Raw genomic sequence first — 20,119 nt, forward strand, 5'->3', positions numbered from 1 at the left:
AGGTTTGGCGGTCGAAACAGAAGGCTTTTTATCACAGGATAAGAAATCAGCCCTCTACAACTTAACCGGCAGAAAAATATTTTCTGAAAAAAACCCTAAGCCCCGGGGTCACAATTTCATCAAAAATCTGACTTTCGGCAGTTGACTCAGAAATGGTGCCAAACGGTTGCAAATGCTTCCCTGAAAGGTTTGGCGGTCGAAACAGAAGGCTTTTTATCACAGGATAAGAAATCAGCCCTCTACAACTTAACCGGCAGAAAAATATTTTTTGAAAAAATCCCTAAGCCCCGGGGTCACAATTTCATCAAAAATCTGACTTTCGGCAGTTGACTCAGAAATGGTGCCAAACAGTTGCAAATGCTCCCCTGAAAGGTTTGGCGGTCGAAACAGAAGGCTTTTTATCACAGGATAAGAAATCAGCCCTCGACAACTTAACCGGGAAAAAATATTTTTTTGAAAAAATCCCTAAGCCCCGGGGTCACAATTTCATCAAAAATCTGACTTTTGGCAGTTGACTCAGAAATGGTGCCAAACGGTTGCAAATGCTCCCCTGAAAGGTTTGGCGGTCGAAACAGAAGGCTTTTTATGAAAGGATAATAAATCAGCCCTCGACAACTTAACCGGCAGAATTTTTTTTTTTGAGAAAATCCCTAAGCCCCGGGGTCACAATTTCATCAATACTCTGACTTTCGGCAATTGACTCAAAAATGGTGCCAAACGGTTGCAAATGCTCCCCTGAAAGGTTTGGCGGTCGAAACAGAAGGCTTTTTATGAAAGGATAATAAATCAGCCCTCGACAACTTAACCGGCAGAATTTTTTTTTTTGAGAAAATCCCTCAGCCCCGGGGTCACAATTTCATCAAAACTCTGACTTTCGGCAATTGACTCAAAAATGGTGCCAAACGGTTGCAAATGCTCCCCTGAAAGGTTTGGTGGTCGAAACAGAAGGCTTTTTATCACAGGAAAAGAAATCAGCCCTCGACAACTTAACCGGCAGAAAATTATTTTTTTGAAAAAATCCCTAAGACCCGGGGTCACAATTTCATCAAAATTCTGACTTTCGGCAGTTGACTCAGAAATGGTGCCAAACGGTTGCAAATGCTTCCCTGAAAGGTTTGGCGGTCGAAACAGAAGGCTTTTTATCACAGGATAAGAAATCAGCCCTCGACAACTTAACCGGCAGAAAAATATTTTTTGAAAAAATCCCTAAGCCCCGGGGTCACAATTTCATCAAAAATCTGACTTTCGGCAGTTGACTCAGAAATGGTGCCAAACGGTTGCAAATGCTTCCCTGAAAGGTTTGGCGGTCGAAACAGAAGGCTTTTTATCACAGGATAAGAAATCAGCCCTCTACAACTTAACCGGCAGACAGATATTTTTCAAAAAATCCCTAAGCCCCGGGGTCACAATTTCATCAAAAATCTGACTTTTGGCAATTGATTCGAAAATGGTGCCAAACGGTTGCAAATGCTCCCTTGAAAGGTTTGGCGGTGGAAACAGAAGGCTTTTTATCACAGGAAAAGAAATCAGCCCTCGACAACTCAACCGGGAAAAAATATTTTTTTGAAAAAATCCCTAAGCCCCGGGGTCACAATTTCATCAAAAATCTGACTTTCGGCAGTTGACTCAGAAATGGTGCCAAACGGTTGCAAATGCTCCCCTGAAAGGTTTGGCGGTCGAAACAGAAGGCTTTTTATCACAGGATAAGAAATCAGCCCCCGACAACTTAACCGGCAGAAAAATATTTTTTGAGAAAATCCCTCAGCCCCGGGGTCACAATTTCATCAAAAATCTGACTTTTGGCAGTTGACTCAGAAATGGTGCCAAACGGTTGCAAATGCTCCCCTGAAATGTTTGGCGGTCGAAACAGAAGGCTTTTTATCACAGGATAAGAAATCAGCCCTCGACAACTTAACCGGGAAAAAATATATTTTGAAAAAATCCCTAAGCCCCGGGGTCACAATTTCATCAAAAATCTGACTTTCGGCAGTTGACTCAGAAATGGTGCCAAACAGTTGCAAATGCTCCCCTGAAAGGTTTGACTGTCGAAACAGAAGGCTTTTTATCACAGGATAAGAAATCAGCCCTCGACAACTTAACCGGCAGAAAAATATTTTTTGAGAAGATCCTTCAGCCCCGGGGTCATAATTTCATCAAAACTCTGACTTTCGGCAATTGACTCAAAAATGGTGCCAAACGGTTGCAAATGCTCCCCTGAAAGGTTTGGTGGTCGAAACAGAAGGCTTTTTATCACAGGAAAAGAAATCAGCCCTCGACAACTTAACCGGCAGAAAAAAATTTTTTTGAAAAAAACCCTAAGACCCGGGGTCACAATTTCATCAAAATTCTGACTTTCGGCAGTTGACTCAGAAATGGTGCCAAACGGTTGGAAATGCTCCCTTGAAAGGTTTGGCGGTCGAAACAGAAGGCTTTTTATCACAGGAAAAGAAATCAGCCCTCGACAACTTAACCGGCAGAAAAATATTTTTTTGAAAAAATCCCTAAGACCCGGGGTCACAATTTCATCCAAATTCTGACTTTCGGCAGTTGACTCAGAAATGGTACCAAACGGTTGCAAATGCTCCCCTGAAAGGTTTGGCGGTCGAAACAGAAGGCTTTTTATCACAGGATAAGAAATCAGCCCTCGACAACTTAACCGGGAAAAAATATTTTTTTGAAAAAATCCCTCAGCCCCGGGGTCACAATTTCATCAAAACTCTGACTTTCGGCAATTGACTCAAAAATGGTGCCAAACGGTTGCAAATGCTCCCCTGAAAGGTTTGGTGGTCGAAAAAGAAGGCTTTTTATCACAGGAAAAGAAATCAGCCCTCGACAACTTAACCGGCAGAAAAATATTTTTTTGAAAAAATCCCTAAGACCCGGGGTCACAATTTCATCAAAATTCTGACTTTCGGCAGTTGACTCAGAAATGGTGCCAAACGGTTGGAAATGCTCCCCTGAAAGGTTTGGCGGTCGAAACAGAAGGCTTTTTATCACAGGAAAAGAAATCAGCCCTCGACAACTTAACCGGCAGAAAAATATTTTTTTGAAAAAATCCCTAAGACCCGGGGTCACAATTTCATCAAAATTTTGACTTTCGGCAGTTGACTCAGAAATGGTACCAAACGGTTGCAAATGCTCCCCTGAAAGGTTTGGCGGTCGAAACAGAAGGCTTTTATCACAGGATAAGAAATCAGCCCTCGACAACTTAACCGGGAAAAAATATTTTTTTGAAAAAATCCCTAAGCCCCGGGGTCACAATTTCATCAAAAATCTGACTTTCGGCAGTTGACTCAGAAATGGTGCCAAACGGTTGGAAATGCTCCCCTGAAAGGTTTGGCGGTCGAAACAGAAGGCTTTTTATCACAGGATAAGAAATCAGCCCTCGACAACTTAACCGGGAAAAAATATATTTTTGAAAAAATCCCTAAGCCCCGGGGTCACAATTTCATCAAAAATCTGACTTTCGGCAGTTGACTCAGAAATGGTGCCAAACGGTTGGAAATGCTTCCCTGAAAATTTTGGCGGTCGAAACTGAAGGCTTTTTATCACAGGAAAAGAAATCAGCGCTCGACAACTTAACCGGCAGAAAAAGATATTTTTGAAAAAATCCCTAAGCCCCGGGGTCACAAGTTCATCAAAACTCTGACTTTTGGCAATTGATTCAAAAATGGTGCCAAACGGTTGCAAATGCTCCCCTGAAAGGTTTGGCGGTCGAAACAGAAGGCCTTTTATCACATGATAAGAAATCAGCCCTCGACAACTTAACCGGGAGAAAAATATTTTTTGAAAAAATCCCTAAGCCCCGGGGTCACAATTTCCTCAAAAATCTGACTTTCGGCAGTTGACTCAGAAATGGTGCCAAACGGTTGCAAATGCTCCCCTGAAAGGTTTGGCGGTCGAAACAGAAGGCTTTTTATCACAGGATAATAAATCAGCCCTCAACAACTTAACCGGCAGAATATTTTTTTTTGAGAAAATCCCTCAGCCCCGGGGTCACAATTTCATCAAAACTCTGTCTTTCGGCAATTGACTCAAAAATGGTGCCAAACGGTTGCAAATGCTCCCCTGAAAGGTTTGTCGGTCGAAACAGAAGGCTTTTTATCACAGGAAAAGAAATCAGCCCTCGACAACTTAACCGGCAGAAACAGATATTTTTCAAAAAATCCCTAAGCCCCGGGGTCACAATTTCATCAAAACTCTGACTTTCGGCAATTGATTCAAAAATGGTGCCAAACGGTTGCAAATGCTCCCCTGAAAGGTTTGGCGGTCGAAACAGAAGGCCTTTTATCACATGATAAGAAATCAGCCCTCGACAACTTAACCGGGAGAAAAATATTTTTTGAAAAAATCCCTAAGCCCCGGGGTCACAATTTCCTCAAAAATCTGACTTTCGGCAGTTGACTCAGAAATGGTGCCAAACGGTTGCAAATGCTCCCCTGAAAGGTTTGGCGGTCGAAACAGAAGGCTTTTTATCACAGGATAATAAATCAGCCCTCAACAACTTAACCGGCAGAATATTTTTTTTTTGAGAAAATCCCTCAGCCCCGGGGTCACAATTTCATCAAAACTCTGTCTTTCGGCAATTGACTCAAAAATGGTGCCAAACGGTTGCAAATGCTCCCCTGAAAGGTTTGGCGGTCGAAACAGAAGGCTTTTTATCACAGGAAAAGAAATCAGCCCTCGACAACTTAACCGGCAGAAACAGATATTTTTCAAAAAATCCCTAAGCCCCGGGGTCACAATTTCATCAAAACTCTGACTTTCGGCAATTGATTCAAAAATGGTGCCAAACGGTTGCAAATGCTCCCCTGAAAGGTTTGGCGGTCGAAACAGAAGGCCTTTTATCACATGATAAGAAATCAGCCCTCGACAACTTAACCGGGAGAAAAATATTTTTTGAAAAAAACCCTAAGCCCCGGGGTCACAATTTCATCAAAAATCTGACTTTCGGCAGTTGACTCAGAAATGGTGCCAAACGGTTGCAAATGCTCCCCTGAAAGGTTTGGCGGTCGAAACAGAAGGCTTTTTATGAAAGGATAATAAATCAGCCCTCGACAACTTAACCGGCAGAATTTTTTTTTTTGAGAAAATCCCTCAGCCCCGGGGTCACAATTTCATCAAAACTCTGACTTTCGGCAATTGACTCAAAAATGGTGCCAAACGGTTGCAAATGCTCCCCTGAAAGGTTTGGTGGTCGAAACAGAAGGCTTTTTATCACAGGAAAAGAAATCAGCCCTCGACAACTTAACCGGCAGAAAATTATTTTTTTGAAAAAATCCCTAAGACCCGGGGTCACAATTTCATCAAAATTCTGACTTTCGGCAGTTGACTCAGAAATGGTGCCAAACGGTTGCAAATGCTTCCCTGAAAGGTTTGGCGGTCGAAACAGAAGGCTTTTTATCACAGGATAAGAAATCAGCCCTCAACAACTTAACCGGCAGAAAAATATTTTTTGAAAAAATCCCTAAGCCCCGGGGTCACAATTTCATCAAAAATCTGACTTTCGGCAGTTGACTCAGAAATGGTGCCAAACGGTTGCAAATGCTTCCCTGAAAGGTTTGGCGGTCGAAACAGAAGGCTTTTTATCACAGGATAAGAAATCAGCCCTCTACAACTTAACCGGCAGACAGATATTTTTCAAAAAATCCCTAAGCCCCGGGGTCACAATTTCATCAAAAATCTGACTTTTGGCAATTGATTCGAAAATGGTGCCAAACGGTTGCAAATGCTCCCTTGAAAGGTTTGGCGGTGGAAACAGAAGGCTTTTTATCACAGGAAAAGAAATCAGCCCTCGACAACTCAACCGGGAAAAAATATTTTTTTGAAAAAATCCCTAAGCCCCGGGGTCACAATTTCATCAAAAATCTGACTTTCGGCAGTTGACTCAGAAATGGTGCCAAACGGTTGCAAATGCTCCCCTGAAAGGTTTTGTGGTCGAAACAGAAGGCTTTTTATCACAGGAAAAGAAATCAGCCCTCGACAACTTAACCGGCAGAAAAAATTTTTTTTGAAAAAAACCCTAAGACCCGGGGTCACAATTTCATCAAAATTCTGACTTTCGGCAGTTGACTCAGAAATGGTGCCAAACGGTTGGAAATGCTCCCCTGAAAGGTTTGGCGGTCGAAACAGAAGGCTTTTTATCACAGGAAAAGAAATCAGCCCTCGACAACTTAACCGGCAGAAAAATATTTTTTTGAAAAAATCCCTAAGACCCGGGGTCACAATTTCATCCAAATTCTGACTTTCGGCAGTTGACTCAGAAATGGTACCAAACGGTTGCAAATGCTCCCCTGAAAGGTTTGGCGGTCGAAACAGAAGGCTTTTTATCACAGGATAAGAAATCAGCCCTCGACAACTTAACCGGGAGAAAAATATTTTTTGAAAAAATCCCTAAGCCCCGGGGTCACAATTTCCTCAAAAATCTGACTTTCGGCAGTTGACTCAGAAATGGTACCAAACGGTTGCAAATGCTCCCCTGAAAGGTTTGGCGGTCGAAACAGAAGGCCTTTTATCACAGGATAAGAAATCAGCCCTCGTCAACTTAACCGGCAGAAAAATATTTTTTGAAAAAATCCCTAAGCCCCGGGGTCACAATTTCATCAAAAATCTGACTTTCGGCAGTTGACTCAGAAATGGTGCCAAACGGTTGGAAATGCTCCCCTGAAAGTTTTGGCGGTCGAAACTGAAGGCTTTTTATCACAGGAAAAGAAATCAGCCCTCGACAACTTAACCGGCAGAAAAAGATATTTTTGAAAAAATCCCTAAGCCCCGGGGTCACAAGTTCTTCAAAACTCTGACTTTTGGCAATTGATTCAAAAATGGTGCCAAACGGTTGCAAATGCTCCCCTGAAAGGTTTGGCGGTCGAAACAGAAGGCCTTTTATCACAGGATAAGAAATCAGCCCTCGACAACTTAACCGGGAGAAAGATATTTTTTGAAAAAATCCCTAAGCCCGGGGTCACAATTTCATCAAAAATCTGACTTTCGGCAGTTGACTCAGAAATGGTGCCAAACGGTTGCAAATGCTCCCCTGAAAGGTTTGGCGGTCGAAACAGAAGGCTTTTTATCACAGGATAATAAATCAGCCCTCGACAACTGAACCGGCAGAATTTTTTTTTTTGAGAAAATCCCTCAGCCCCGGGGTCACAATTTCATCAAAACTCTGACTTTCGGCAATTGACTCAAAAATGGTGCCAAACGGTTGCAAATGCTCCCCTGAAAGGTTTGGTGGTCGAAACAGAAGGCTTTTTATCACAGGAAAAGAAATCAGCCCTCGACAACTTAACCGGCAGAAAATTATTTTTTTGAAAAAATCCCTAAGACCCGGGGTCACAATTTCATCAAAATTCTGACTTTCGGCAGTTGACTCAGACATGGTGCCAAACCGTTGGAAATGCTCCCCTGAAAGGTTTGGCGGTCGAAACAGAAGGCTTTTTATCACAGGATAAGAAATCAGCCTTCGACAACTTAACCGGCAGAAAAATATTTTTTGAAAAATTCCCTAAGCCCCGGGGTCACAATTTCATCAAAACTCTGACTTTCGGCAATTGAATCAAAAATGGTGCCAAACGGTTGCAAATGCTCCCCTCAAAGGTTTGGCGGTCGAAACAGAAGACCTTTTATCACAGGATAAGAAATCAGCCCTCGACAACTTAACCGGCAGAAAAATATTTTTTGAAAAAATCCCTAAGCCCCGGGGTCACAATTTCATCAAAAATCTGACTTTCGGCAATTGAATCAAAAATGGTGCCAAACGGTTGCAAATGCTCCCCTCAAAGGTTTGGCGGTCGAAACAGAAGACCTTTTATCACAGGATAAGAAATCAGCCCTCGACAACTTAACCGGCAGAAAAATATTTTTTGAAAAAATCCCTAAGCCCCGGGGTCACAATTTCATCAAAAATCTGACTTTCGGCAGTTGACTCAGAAATGGTGCCAAACGATTGCAAATGCTCCCCTGAAAGGTTTGGCGGTCGAAACAGAAGGCTTTTTATCACAGGATAAGAAATTAGCCCTCGACAACTTAACCGGGAAAAAAATATTTTTTTGAAAAAATCCCTAAGCCCCGGGGTCACAATTTCATCAAAAATCTGACTTTCGGCAGTTGACTCAGAAATGGTGCCAAACGGTAGCAAATGCTCCCCTGAAAGGTTTGACGGTCGAAACAGAAGGCTTTTTATCACAGGATAAGAAATCAGCCCTCGACAACTTAACCGGCAGAAAAATATTTTTTGAAATAATCCCTAAGCCCCGGGGTCACAATTTCATCAAAATCTGACTTTCGGCAGTTGACTCAGAAATGGTGCCAAACGGTTGCAAATGCTCCCCTGAAAGGTTTGGCGGTCGAAACAGAAGGCTTTTTATCACCGGAGAAGAAATCAGCCCTCGACAACTTAACCAGAAGAAAAATATTTTTTTGAAAAAATCCCTAAGCCCCGGGGTCACAAGTTCATCAAAACTCTGACTTTTGGCAATTGATTCAAAAATGGTGCCAAACGGTTGCAAATGCTCCCCTGAAAGGTTTGGCGGTCGAAACAGAAGGCTTTTTATCACAGGATAAGAAATCAGCCCTCGTCAACTTAACCGGCAGAAAAATATTTTTTGAAAAAATCCCTAAGCCCCGGGGTCACAATTTCATCAAAAATCTGACTTTCGGCAGTTGACTCAGAAATGGTGCCAAACGGTTGCAAATGCTCCCCTGAAAGGTTTGGCGGTCGAAACTGAAGGCTTTTTATCACAGGAAAAGAAATCAGCCCTCGACAACTTAACCGGCAGAAAAAGATATTTTTGAAAAAATCCCTAAGCCCCGGGGTCACAATTTCATCAAAAATCTGACTTTCGGCAGTTGACTCAGAAATGGTGCCAAACGGTTGCAAATGCTTCCCTGAAAGGTTTGGCGGTCGAAACAGAAGGCTTTTTATCACAGGATAAGAAATCAGCCCTCGACAACTTAACCGGGAGAAAGATATTTTTCAAAAAATCCCTAAGCCCCGGGGTCACAATTTCATCAAAAATCTGACTTTTGGCAATTGATTCGAAAATGGTGCCAAACGGTTGCAAATGCTCCCTTGAAAGGTTTGGCGGTGGAAACAGAAGGCTTTTTATCACAGGAAAAGAAATCAGCCCTCGACAACTCAACCGGGAAAAAATATTTTTTTGAAAAAATCCCTAAGCCCCGGGGTCACAATTTCATCAAAAATCTGACTTTCGGCAGTTGACTCAGAAATGGTGCCAAACGGTTGCAAATGCTCCCCTGAAAGGTTTGGCGGTCGAAACAGAAGGCCTTTTATCACAGGATAAGAAATCAGCCCTCGACAACTTAACCGGGAGAAAAATATTTTTTGAAAAAATCCCTAAGCCCCGGGGTCACAATTTCCTCAAAAATCTGACTTTCGGCAGTTGACTCAGAAATGGTGCCAAACGGTTGCAAATGCTCCCCTGAAAGGTTTGGCGGTCGAAACAGAAGGCTTTTTATCACAGGATAATAAATCAGCCCTCAACAACTTAACCGGCAGAATATTTTTTTTTGAAAAAATCCCTCAGCCCCGGGGTCACAATTTCATCAAAACTCTGTCTTTCGGCAATTGACTCAAAAATGGTGCCAAACGGTTGCAAATGCTCCCCTGAAAGGTTTGTCGGTCGAAACAGAAGGCTTTTTATCACAGGAAAAGAAATCAGCCCTCGACAACTTAACCGGCAGAAACAGATATTTTTCAAAAAATCCCTAAGCCCCGGGGTCACAATTTCATCAAAACTCTGACTTTCGGCAATTGATTCAAAAATGGTGCCAAACGGTTGCAAATGCTCCACTGAAAGGTTTGGCGGTCGAAACAGAAGGCCTTTTATCACATGATAAGAAATCAGCCCTCGACAACTTAACCGGGAGAAAAATATTTTTTGAAAAAATCCCTAAGCCCCGGGGTCACAATTTCCTCAAAAATCTGACTTTCGGCAGTTGACTCAGAAATGGTGCCAAACGGTTGCAAATGCTCCCCTGAAAGGTTTGGCGGTCGAAACAGAAGGCTTTTTATCAGAGGATAATAAATCGGCCCTCAACAACTTAACCGGCAGAATATTTTTTTTTGAGAAAATCCCTCAGCCCCGGGGTCACAATTTCATCAAAACTCTGTCTTTCGGCAATTGACTCAAAAATGGTGCCAAACGGTTGCAAATGCTCCCCTGAAAGGTTTGGCGGTCGAAACAGAAGGCTTTTTATCACAGGAAAAGAAATCAGCCCTCGACAACTTAACCGGCAGAAACAGATATTTTTCAAAAAATCCCTAAGCCCCGGGGTCACAATTTCATCAAAACTCTGACTTTCGGCAATTGATTCAAAAATGGTGCCAAACGGTTGCAAATGCTCCCCTGAAAGGTTTGGCGGTCGAAACAGAAGGCCTTTTATCACATGATAAGAAATCAGCCCTCGACAACTTAACCGGGAGAAAAATATTTTTTGAAAAAATCCCTAAGCCCCGGGGTCACAATTTCCTCAAAAATCTGACTTTCGGCAGTTGACTCAGAAATGGTGCGAAACGGTTGCAAATGCTCCCCTGAAAGGTTTGGTGGTCGAAACCGAAGGCTTTTTATCAGAGGATAATAAATCAGCCCTCAACAACTTAACCGGCAGAATATTTTTTTTTGAGAAAATCCCTCAGCCCCGGGGTCACAATTTCATAAAAACTCTGACTTTCGGCAATTGACTCAAAAATGGTGCCAAACGGTTGCAAATGCTCCCCTGAAAGGTTTGGTGGTCGAAACAGAAGGCTTTTTATCAAGGAAAAGAAATCAGCCCTCGACAACTTAACCGGCAGAAAAATATTTTTTTGAAAAAATCCCTAAGCCCCGGGGTCACAATTTCATCAAAATTCTGACTTTCGGCAGTTGACTCAGAAATGGTGCCAAACGGTTGAAAATGCTCCCCTGAAAGGTTTGGCGGTCGAAACAGAAGGCTTTTTATCACAGGAAAAGAAATCAGCCCTCGACAACTTAACCGGCAGAAAAAGATATTTTTGAAAAAATCCCTAAGCCCCGTGGTCACAATTTCATAAAAACTCTGACTTTCGGCAATTGACTCAAAAATGGTGCCAAACGGTTGCAAATGCTCCCCTGAAAGGTTTGGTGGTCGAAACAGAAGGCTTTTTATCACAGGAAAAGAAATCAGCCCTCGACAACTTAACCGGGAAAAAATATTTTTTTGAAAAAATCCCTAAGCCCCGGGGTCACAATTTCATCAAAAATCTGACTTTCGGCAGTTGACTCAGAAATGGTGCCAAACGGTTGCAAATGCTCCCCTGAAAGGTTTGGCGGTCGAAACAGAAGGCTTTTTATCACAGGATAAGAAATCAGCCCTCGACAACTTAACCGGGGAAAAATATTTTTTTGAAAAAATCCCTAAGCCCCGGGGTCACAATTTCATCAAAAATCTGACTTTCGGCAGTTGACTCAGAAATGGTGCCAAACAGTTGCAAATGCTCCCCTGATAGGTTTGACTGTCGAAACAGAAGGCTTTTTATCACAGGATAAGAAATCAGCCCTCGACAACTTAACCGGCAGAAAAATATTTTTTGAGAAAATCCCTCAGCCCCGGGGTCACAATTTCATAAAAACTCTGACTTTCGGCAATTGACTCAAAAATGGTGCCAAACGGTTGCAAATGCTCCCCTGAAAGGTTTGGTGGTCGAAACAGAAGGCTTTTTATCACAGGAAAAGAAATCAGCCCTCGACAACTTAACCGGGAAAAAATATTTTTTTGAAAAAATCCCTAAGCCCCGGGGTCACAATTTCATCAAAAATCTGACTTTCGGCAGTTGACTCAGAAATGGTGCCAAACGGTTGCAAATGCTCCCCTGAAAGGTTTGGCGGTCGAAACAGAAGGCTTTTTATCACAGGATAAGAAATCAGCCCTCGACAACTTAACCGGGGAAAAATATTTTTTTGAAAAAATCCCTAAGCCCCGGGGTCACAATTTCATCAAAAATCTGACTTTCGGCAGTTGACTCAGAAATGGTGCCAAACAGTTGCAAATGCTCCCCTGATAGGTTTGACTGTCGAAACAGAAGGCTTTTTATCACAGGATAAGAAATCAGCCCTCGACAACTTAACCGGCAGAAAAATATTTTTTGAGAAAATCCCTCAGCCCCGGGGTCACAATTTCATCAAAACTCTGACTTTCGGCAATTGACTCAAAAATGGTGCCAAACGGTTGCAAATGCTCCCCTGAAAGGTTTGGTGGTCGAAACAGAAGGCTTTTTATCACAGGATAAGAAATCAGCCCTCTACAACTTAACCGGCAGAAAAATATTTTTTGAAAAAATCCCTAAGCCCCGGGGTCACAATTTCATCAAAAATCTGACTTTCGGCAGTTGACTCAGAAATGGTGCCAAATGGTTGGAAATGCTCCCCTGGAAGTTTTGGCGGTCGAAACTGAAGGCTTTTTATCACAGGAAAAGAAATCAGCCCTCGACAACTTAACCGGCAGAAAAAGATATTTTTGAAAAAATCCCTAAGCCCCGGGGTCACAAGTTCATCAAAACTCTGACTTTTGGCAATTGATTCAAAAATGGTGCCAAACGGTTGCAAATGCTCCCCTGAAAGGTTTGGCGGTCGAAACAGAAGGCCTTTTATCACAGGATAAGAAATCAGCCCTCGACAACTTAACCGGGAGAAAAATATTTTTTGAAAAAATCCCTAAGCCCCGGGGTCACAATTTCATCAAAAATCTGACTTTCGGCAGTTGACTCAGAAATGGTGCCAAACGGTTGCAAATGCTCCCCTGAAAGGTTTGGCGATCGAAACAGAAGGCTTTTTATCACAGGAAAAGAAATCAGCCCTCGACAACTTAACCGGCAGAAAAAGATATTTTTGAAAAAATCCCTCAGCCCCGGTGTCACAATTTCATCAAAAATCTGACTTTCGGCAGTTGACTCAGAAATGGTGCCAAACGGTTGCAAATGCTCCCCTGAAAGGTTTGGCGGTCGAAACAGAAGGCTTTTTATCACAGGATAAGAAATCAGCCCTCGACAACGTATCCGGCAGAAAAAGATATTTTTGAAAAAATCCCTCAGCCCCGGGGTCACAATTTCATAAAAAATCTGACTTTCGGCAGTTGACTCAGAAATGGTGCCAAACGGTTGCAAATGCTCCCCTGAAAGGTTTGGCGGTCGAAACAGAAGGCTTTTTATCACAGGATAAGAAATTAGCCCTCGACAACTTAACCGGCAGAAAAATATTTTTTGAAAAAATCCCTAAGCCCCGGGGTCACAATTTCATCAAAAATCTGACTTTCGGCAGTTGACTCAGAAATGGTGCCAAACGGTTGCAAATGCTCCCCTGAAAGGTTTGGCGGTCGAAACAGAAGGCTTTTTATCACAGGATAAGAAATCAGCCCTCTACAACTTAACCGGCAGAAAAATATTTTTTGAAAAAATCCCTAAGCCCCGGGGTCACAATTTCATCAAAAATCTGACTTTCGGCAGTTGACTCAGAAATGGTGCGAAACGGTTGGAAATGCTCCCCTGGAAGTTTTGGCGGTCAAAACTGAAGGCTTTTTATCACAGGAAAAGAAATCAGCCCTCGACAACTTAACCGGCAGAAAAAGATATTTTTGAAAAAATCCCTAAGCCCCGGGGTCACAAGTTCACAAAACTCTGACTTTTGGAAATTGATTCAAAAATGGTGCCAAACGGTTGCAAATGCTCCCCTGAAAGGTTTGGCGGTCGAAACAGAAGGCTTTTTATCACAGGAAAAGAAATCAGCCCTCGACAACTTAACCGGGAGAAAAATATTTTTTGAAAAAATCCCTAAGCCCCGGGGTCACAATTTCATCAAAAATCTGACTTTCGGCAGTTGACTCAGAAATGGTGCCAAACGGTTGCAAATGCTCCCCTGAAAGGTTTGGCGGTCGAAACAGAAGGCTTTTTATCACAGGAAAAGAAATCAGCCCTCGACAACTTAACCGGCAGAAAAAGATATTTTTGAAAAAATCCCTAAGCCCCGGTGTCACAATTTCATCAAAAATCTGACTTTAGGCAGTTGACTCAGAAATGGTGCCAAACGGTTGCAAATGCTCCCCTGAAAGGTTTGGCGGTCGAAACAGAAGGCTTTTTATCACAGGATAAGAAATCAGCCCTCTACAACTTAACCGGCAGAAAAATATTTTTTGAAAAAATCCCTAAGCCCCGGGGTCACAATTTCATCAAAAATCTGACTTTCGGCAGTTGACTCAGAAATGGAGCCAAACGGTTGCAAATGCTCCCCTGAAAGGTTTGGCGGTCGAAACAGAAGGCTTTTTATCACAGGATAAGAAATCAGCCCTCGACAACTTAACCGGCAGAAAAATATTTTTTGAAAAAAATCCCTAAGCCCCGGGGTCACAATTTCATCAAAATCTGACTTTCGGCAGTTGACTCAGAAATGGTGCCAAACGGTTGCAAATGCTCCCCTGAAAGGTTTGGCGGTCGAAACAGAAGGCTTTTTATCACAGGATAAGTAATCAGCCCTCGACAACTTAACCGGGAAAAAATATCTTTTTGAAAAAATCCCTAAGCCCCGGGGTCACAATTTCATCAAAAATCTGACTTTCGGCAGTTGACTCAGAAATGGTGCCAAACGGTTGCAAATGCTCCCCTGAAAGGTTTGACTGTCGAAACAGAATGCTTTTTATCACAGGAAAAGAAATCAGCCCTCGACAACTTAACCGGCAGAAAAAGATATTTTTGAAAAAATCCCTAAGACCCCGGGGTCACAATTTCATCAAAATTCTGACTTTCGGCAGTTGACTCAGAAATGGTGCCAAACGGTTGCAAATGCTCCCCTGAAAGGTTTGGCGGTTGAAACAGAAGGCTTTTTATCATAGGAAAAGAAATCAGCCCTCGACAACTTAACCGGCAGAAAAAGATATTTTTTTAAAAATCCCTAAGCCCCGGGGTCACAATTTCCTCAAAAATCTGACTTTCGGCAGTTGACTCAGAAATGGTGCCAAACGGTTGCAAATGCTCCCCTGAAAGGTTTGGCGGTCGAAACAGAAGGCTTTTTATCACAGGATAATAAATCAGCCCTCAACAAATTAACCGGCAGAATTTTTTTTTTTTGAGAAAATCCCTCAGCCCCGGGGTCACAATTTCATCAAAACTCTGACTTTCGGCAATTGACTCAAAAATGGTGCCAAACGGTTGCAAATGCTCCCCTGAAAGGTTTGGTGGTTGAAACAGAAGGCTTTTTATCACAGGAAAAGAAATCAGCCCTCGACAACTTAACCGGCAGAAAAATATTTTTTTGAAAAAAAAATTCTGACTTTCGGCAGTTGACTCAGAAATGGTGCCAAACGGTTGCAAATGCTCCCCTGAAAGGTTTGGCGGTTGAAACAGAAGGCTTTTTATCATAGGAAAAGAAATCAGCCCTCGACAACTTAACCGGCAGAAAAAGATATTTTTTAAAAAATCCCTAAGCCCCGGGGTCACAATTTCATCAAAAATCTGACTTTCGGCAGTTGACTCAGAAATGGTGCCAAACGGTTGCAAATGCTCCCCTGAAAGGTTTGGCGATCGAAACAGAAGGCTTTTTATCACAGGAAAAGAAATCAGCCCTCGACAACTTAACCGGCAGAAAAAGATATTTTTGAAAAAATCCCTCAGCCCCGGTGTCACAATTTCATCAAAAATCTGACTTTCGGCAGTTGACTCAGAAATGGTGCCAAACGGTTGCAAATGCTCCCCTGAAAGGTTTGGCGGTCGAAACAGAAGGCTTTTTATCACAGGATAAGAAATCAGCCCTCGACAACGTATCCGGCAGAAAAAGATATTTTTGAAAAAATCCCTCAGCCCCGGGGTCACAATTTCATAAAAAATCTGACTTTCGGCAGTTGACTCAGAAATGGTGCCAAACGGTTGCAAATGCTCCCCTGAAAGGTTTGGCGGTCGAAACAGAAGGCTTTTTATCACAGGATAAGAAATTAGCCCTCGACAACTTAACCGGCAGAAAAATATTTTTTGAAAAAATCCCTAAGCCCCGGGGTCACAATTTCATCAAAAATCTGACTTTCGGCAGTTGACTCAGAAATGGTGCCAAACGGTTGCAAATGCTCCCCTGAAAGGTTTGGCGGTCGAAACAGAAGGCTTTTTATCACAGGATAAGAAATCAGCCCTCTACAACTTAACCGGCAGAAAAATATTTTTTGAAAAAATCCCTAAGCCCCGGGGTCACAATTTCATCAAAAATCTGACTTTCGGCAGTTGACTCAGAAATGGTGCGAAACGGTTGGAAATGCTCCCCTGGAAGTTTTGGCGGTCAAAACTGAAGGCTTTTTATCACAGGAAAAGAAATCAGCCCTCGACAACTTAACCGGCAGAAAAAGATATTTTTGAAAAAATCCCTAAGCCCCGGGGTCACAAGTTCACAAAACTCTGACTTTTGGAAATTGATTCAAAAATGGTGCCAAACGGTTGCAAATGCTCCCCTGAAAGGTTTGGCGGTCGAAACAGAAGGCTTTTTATCACAGGAAAAGAAATCAGCCCTCGACAACTTAACCGGGAGAAAAATATTTTTTGAAAAAATCCCTAAGCCCCGGGGTCACAATTTCATCAAAAATCTGACTTTCGGCAGTTGACTCAGAAATGGTGCCAAACGGTTGCAAATGCTCCCCTGAAAGGTTTGGCGGTCGAAACAGAAGGCTTTTTATCACAGGAAAAGAAATCAGCCCTCGACAACTTAACCGGCAGAAAAAGATATTTTTGAAAAAATCCCTAAGCCCCGGTGTCACAATTTCATCAAAAATCTGACTTTAGGCAGTTGACTCAGAAATGGTGCCAAACGGTTGCAAATGCTCCCCTGAAAGGTTTGGCGGTCGAAACAGAAGGCTTTTTATCACAGGATAAGAAATCAGCCCTCTACAACTTAACCGGCAGAAAAATATTTTTTGAAAAAATCCCTAAGCCCCGGGGTCACAATTTCATCAAAAATCTGACTTTCGGCAGTTGACTCAGAAATGGAGCCAAACGGTTGCAAATGCTCCCCTGAAAGGTTTGGCGGTCGAAACAGAAGGCTTTTTATCACAGGATAAGAAATCAGCCCTCGACAACTTAACCGGCAGAAAAATATTTTTTGAAAAAAATCCCTAAGCCCCGGGGTCACAATTTCATCAAAATCTGACTTTCGGCAGTTGACTCAGAAATGGTGCCAAACGGTTGCAAATGCTCCCCTGAAAGGTTTGGCGGTCGAAACAGAAGGCTTTTTATCACAGGATAAGTAATCAGCCCTCGACAACTTAACCGGGAAAAAATATCTTTTTGAAAAAATCCCTAAGCCCCGGGGTCACAATTTCATCAAAAATCTGACTTTCGGCAGTTGACTCAGAAATGGTGCCAAACGGTTGCAAATGCTCCCCTGAAAGGTTTGACTGTCGAAACAGAATGCTTTTTATCACAGGAAAAGAAATCAGCCCTCGACAACTTAACCGGCAGAAAAAGATATTTTTGAAAAAATCCCTAAGACCCCGGGGTCACAATTTCATCAAAATTCTGACTTTCGGCAGTTGACTCAGAAATGGTGCCAAACGGTTGCAAATGCTCCCCTGAAAGGTTTGGCGGTTGAAACAGAAGGCTTTTTATCATAGGAAAAGAAATCAGCCCTCGACAACTTAACCGGCAGAAAAAGATATTTTTTTAAAAATCCCTAAGCCCCGGGGTCACAATTTCCTCAAAAATCTGACTTTCGGCAGTTGACTCAGAAATGGTGCCAAACGGTTGCAAATGCTCCCCTGAAAGGTTTGGCGGTCGAAACAGAAGGCTTTTTATCACAGGATAATAAATCAGCCCTCAACAAATTAACCGGCAGAATTTTTTTTTTTTGAGAAAATCCCTCAGCCCCGGGGTCACAATTTCATCAAAACTCTGACTTTCGGCAATTGACTCAAAAATGGTGCCAAACGGTTGCAAATGCTCCCCTGAAAGGTTTGGTGGTTGAAACAGAAGGCTTTTTATCACAGGAAAAGAAATCAGCCCTCGACAACTTAACCGGCAGAAAAATATTTTTTTGAAAAAAAAATTCTGACTTTCGGCAGTTGACTCAGAAATGGTGCCAAACGGTTGCAAATGCTCCCCTGAAAGGTTTGGCGGTTGAAACAGAAGGCTTTTTATCATAGGAAAAGAAATCAGCCCTCGACAACTTAACCGGCAGAAAAAGATATTTTTTAAAAAATCCCTAAGCCCCGGGGTCACTATTTCCTCAAAAATCTGACTTTCGGCAGTTGACTCAGAAATGGTGCCAAACGGTTGCAAATGCTCCTCTGAAAGGTTTGGCGGTCGAAACAGAAGGCTTTTTATCACAGGATAATAAATCAGCCCTCAACAAATTACCCGGCAGAATTTTTTTTTTTTGAGAAAATCCCTCAGCCCCGGGGTCACAATTTCATCAAAACTCTGACTTTCGGCAATTGACTCAAAAATGGTGCCAAACGGTTGCAAATGCTCCCCTGAAAGGTTTGGTGGTCGAAACAGAAGGCTTTTTATCACAGGAAAAGAAATCAGCCCTCGACAACTTAACCGGCAGAAAAATATTTTTTTGAAAAAATCCCTAAGACCCGGGGTCACAATTTCATCAAAAATCTGACTTTCGGCAGTTGACTCAAAAATGGTGCCAAACGGTTGGAAATGCTCCCCTGAAAGGTTTGGCGGTCGAAACAGAAGGATTTTTATCACAGGAAAAGAAATCAGCCCTCGACAACTTAACCGGCAGAAAAAGATATTTTTTAAAAAATCCCTAAGCCCTGGGGTCACAATTTCAACAAAAATCTGACTTTTGGCAATTGATTCAAAAATGGTGCCAAACGGTTGCAAATGCTCCCCTGAAAGGTTTGGCGGTCGAAACAGAAGGCTTTTTATCACAGGATAAGAAATCAGCCCTCGACAACTTAACCGACAGAAAAAGATATTTTTGAAAAAATCCCTCAGCCCCGGGGTCACAATTTCATCAAAAATCTGACTTTCGGCAGTTGACTCAGAAATGGTGCCAAACGGTTGCAAATGCTCCCCTGAAAGGTTTGGCGGTTGAAACAGAAGGCTTTTTATCACAGGATAAGAAATCAGCCCTCTACAACTTAACCGGCAGAAAAATATTTTTTGAAAAAATCCCTAAGCCCCGGGGTCACAATTTCATCAAAAATCTGACTTTCGGCAGTTGACTCAGAAATGGTGCCAAACGGTTGCAAATGCTCCCCTGAAAGGTTTGGCGGTCGAAACAGAAGGCTTTTTATCACAGGATAAGAAATCAGCCCTCTACAACTTAACCGGCAGAAATTTTTTTTTTGAAAAAATCCCTAAGCGCCGGGGTCACAATTTCATCAAAAATCTGACTTTCGGCAGTTGACTCAGAAATGGTGCCAAACGGTTGCAAATGCTCCCCTGGAAGTTTTGGCGGTCGAAACTGAAGGCTTTTTATCACAGGAAAAGAAATCAGCCCTCGACAACTTAACCGGCAGAAAAAGATATTTTTGAAAAAATCCCTAAACCCCGGGGTCACAAGTTCACAAAACTCTGACTTTTGGAAATTGATTCAAAAATGGTGCCAAACGGTTGCAAATGCTCCCCTGAAAGGTTTGGCGGTCGAAACAGAAGGCCTTTTATCACAGGATAAGAAATCAGCCCTCGACAACTTAACCGGGAGAAAAATATTTTTTGAAAAAATCCCTAAGCCCCGGGGTCACAATTTCATCAAAAATCTGACTTTCGGCAGTTGACTCAGAAATGGTGCCAAACGGTTGCAAATGCTCCCCTGAAAGGTATGGCGGTCGAAACAGAAGGCTTTTTATCACAGGAAAAGAAATCAGCCCTCGACAACTTAACCGGCAGAAAAAGATATTTTTGAAAAAATCCCTAAGCCCCGGAGTCACAATTTCATCAAAAATCTGACTTTAGGCAGTTGACTCAGAAATGGTGCCAAACGGTTGCAAATGCTCCCCTGAAAGGTTTGGCGGTCGAAACAGAAGGCTTTTTATCACAGGATAAGAAATCAGCCCTCTACAACTTAACCGGCAGAAAAATATTTTTTGAAAAAATCCCTAAGCCCCGGTTTCACAATTTCATCAAAAATCTGACTTTCGGCAGTTGACTCAGAAATGGTGCCAA

Source organism: Podarcis melisellensis (assembly GCF_964234715.1).
Source record: "Podarcis melisellensis genome assembly, chromosome: 12".
Taxonomy (NCBI): Eukaryota; Metazoa; Chordata; class Lepidosauria; order Squamata; family Lacertidae; genus Podarcis; species Podarcis melisellensis.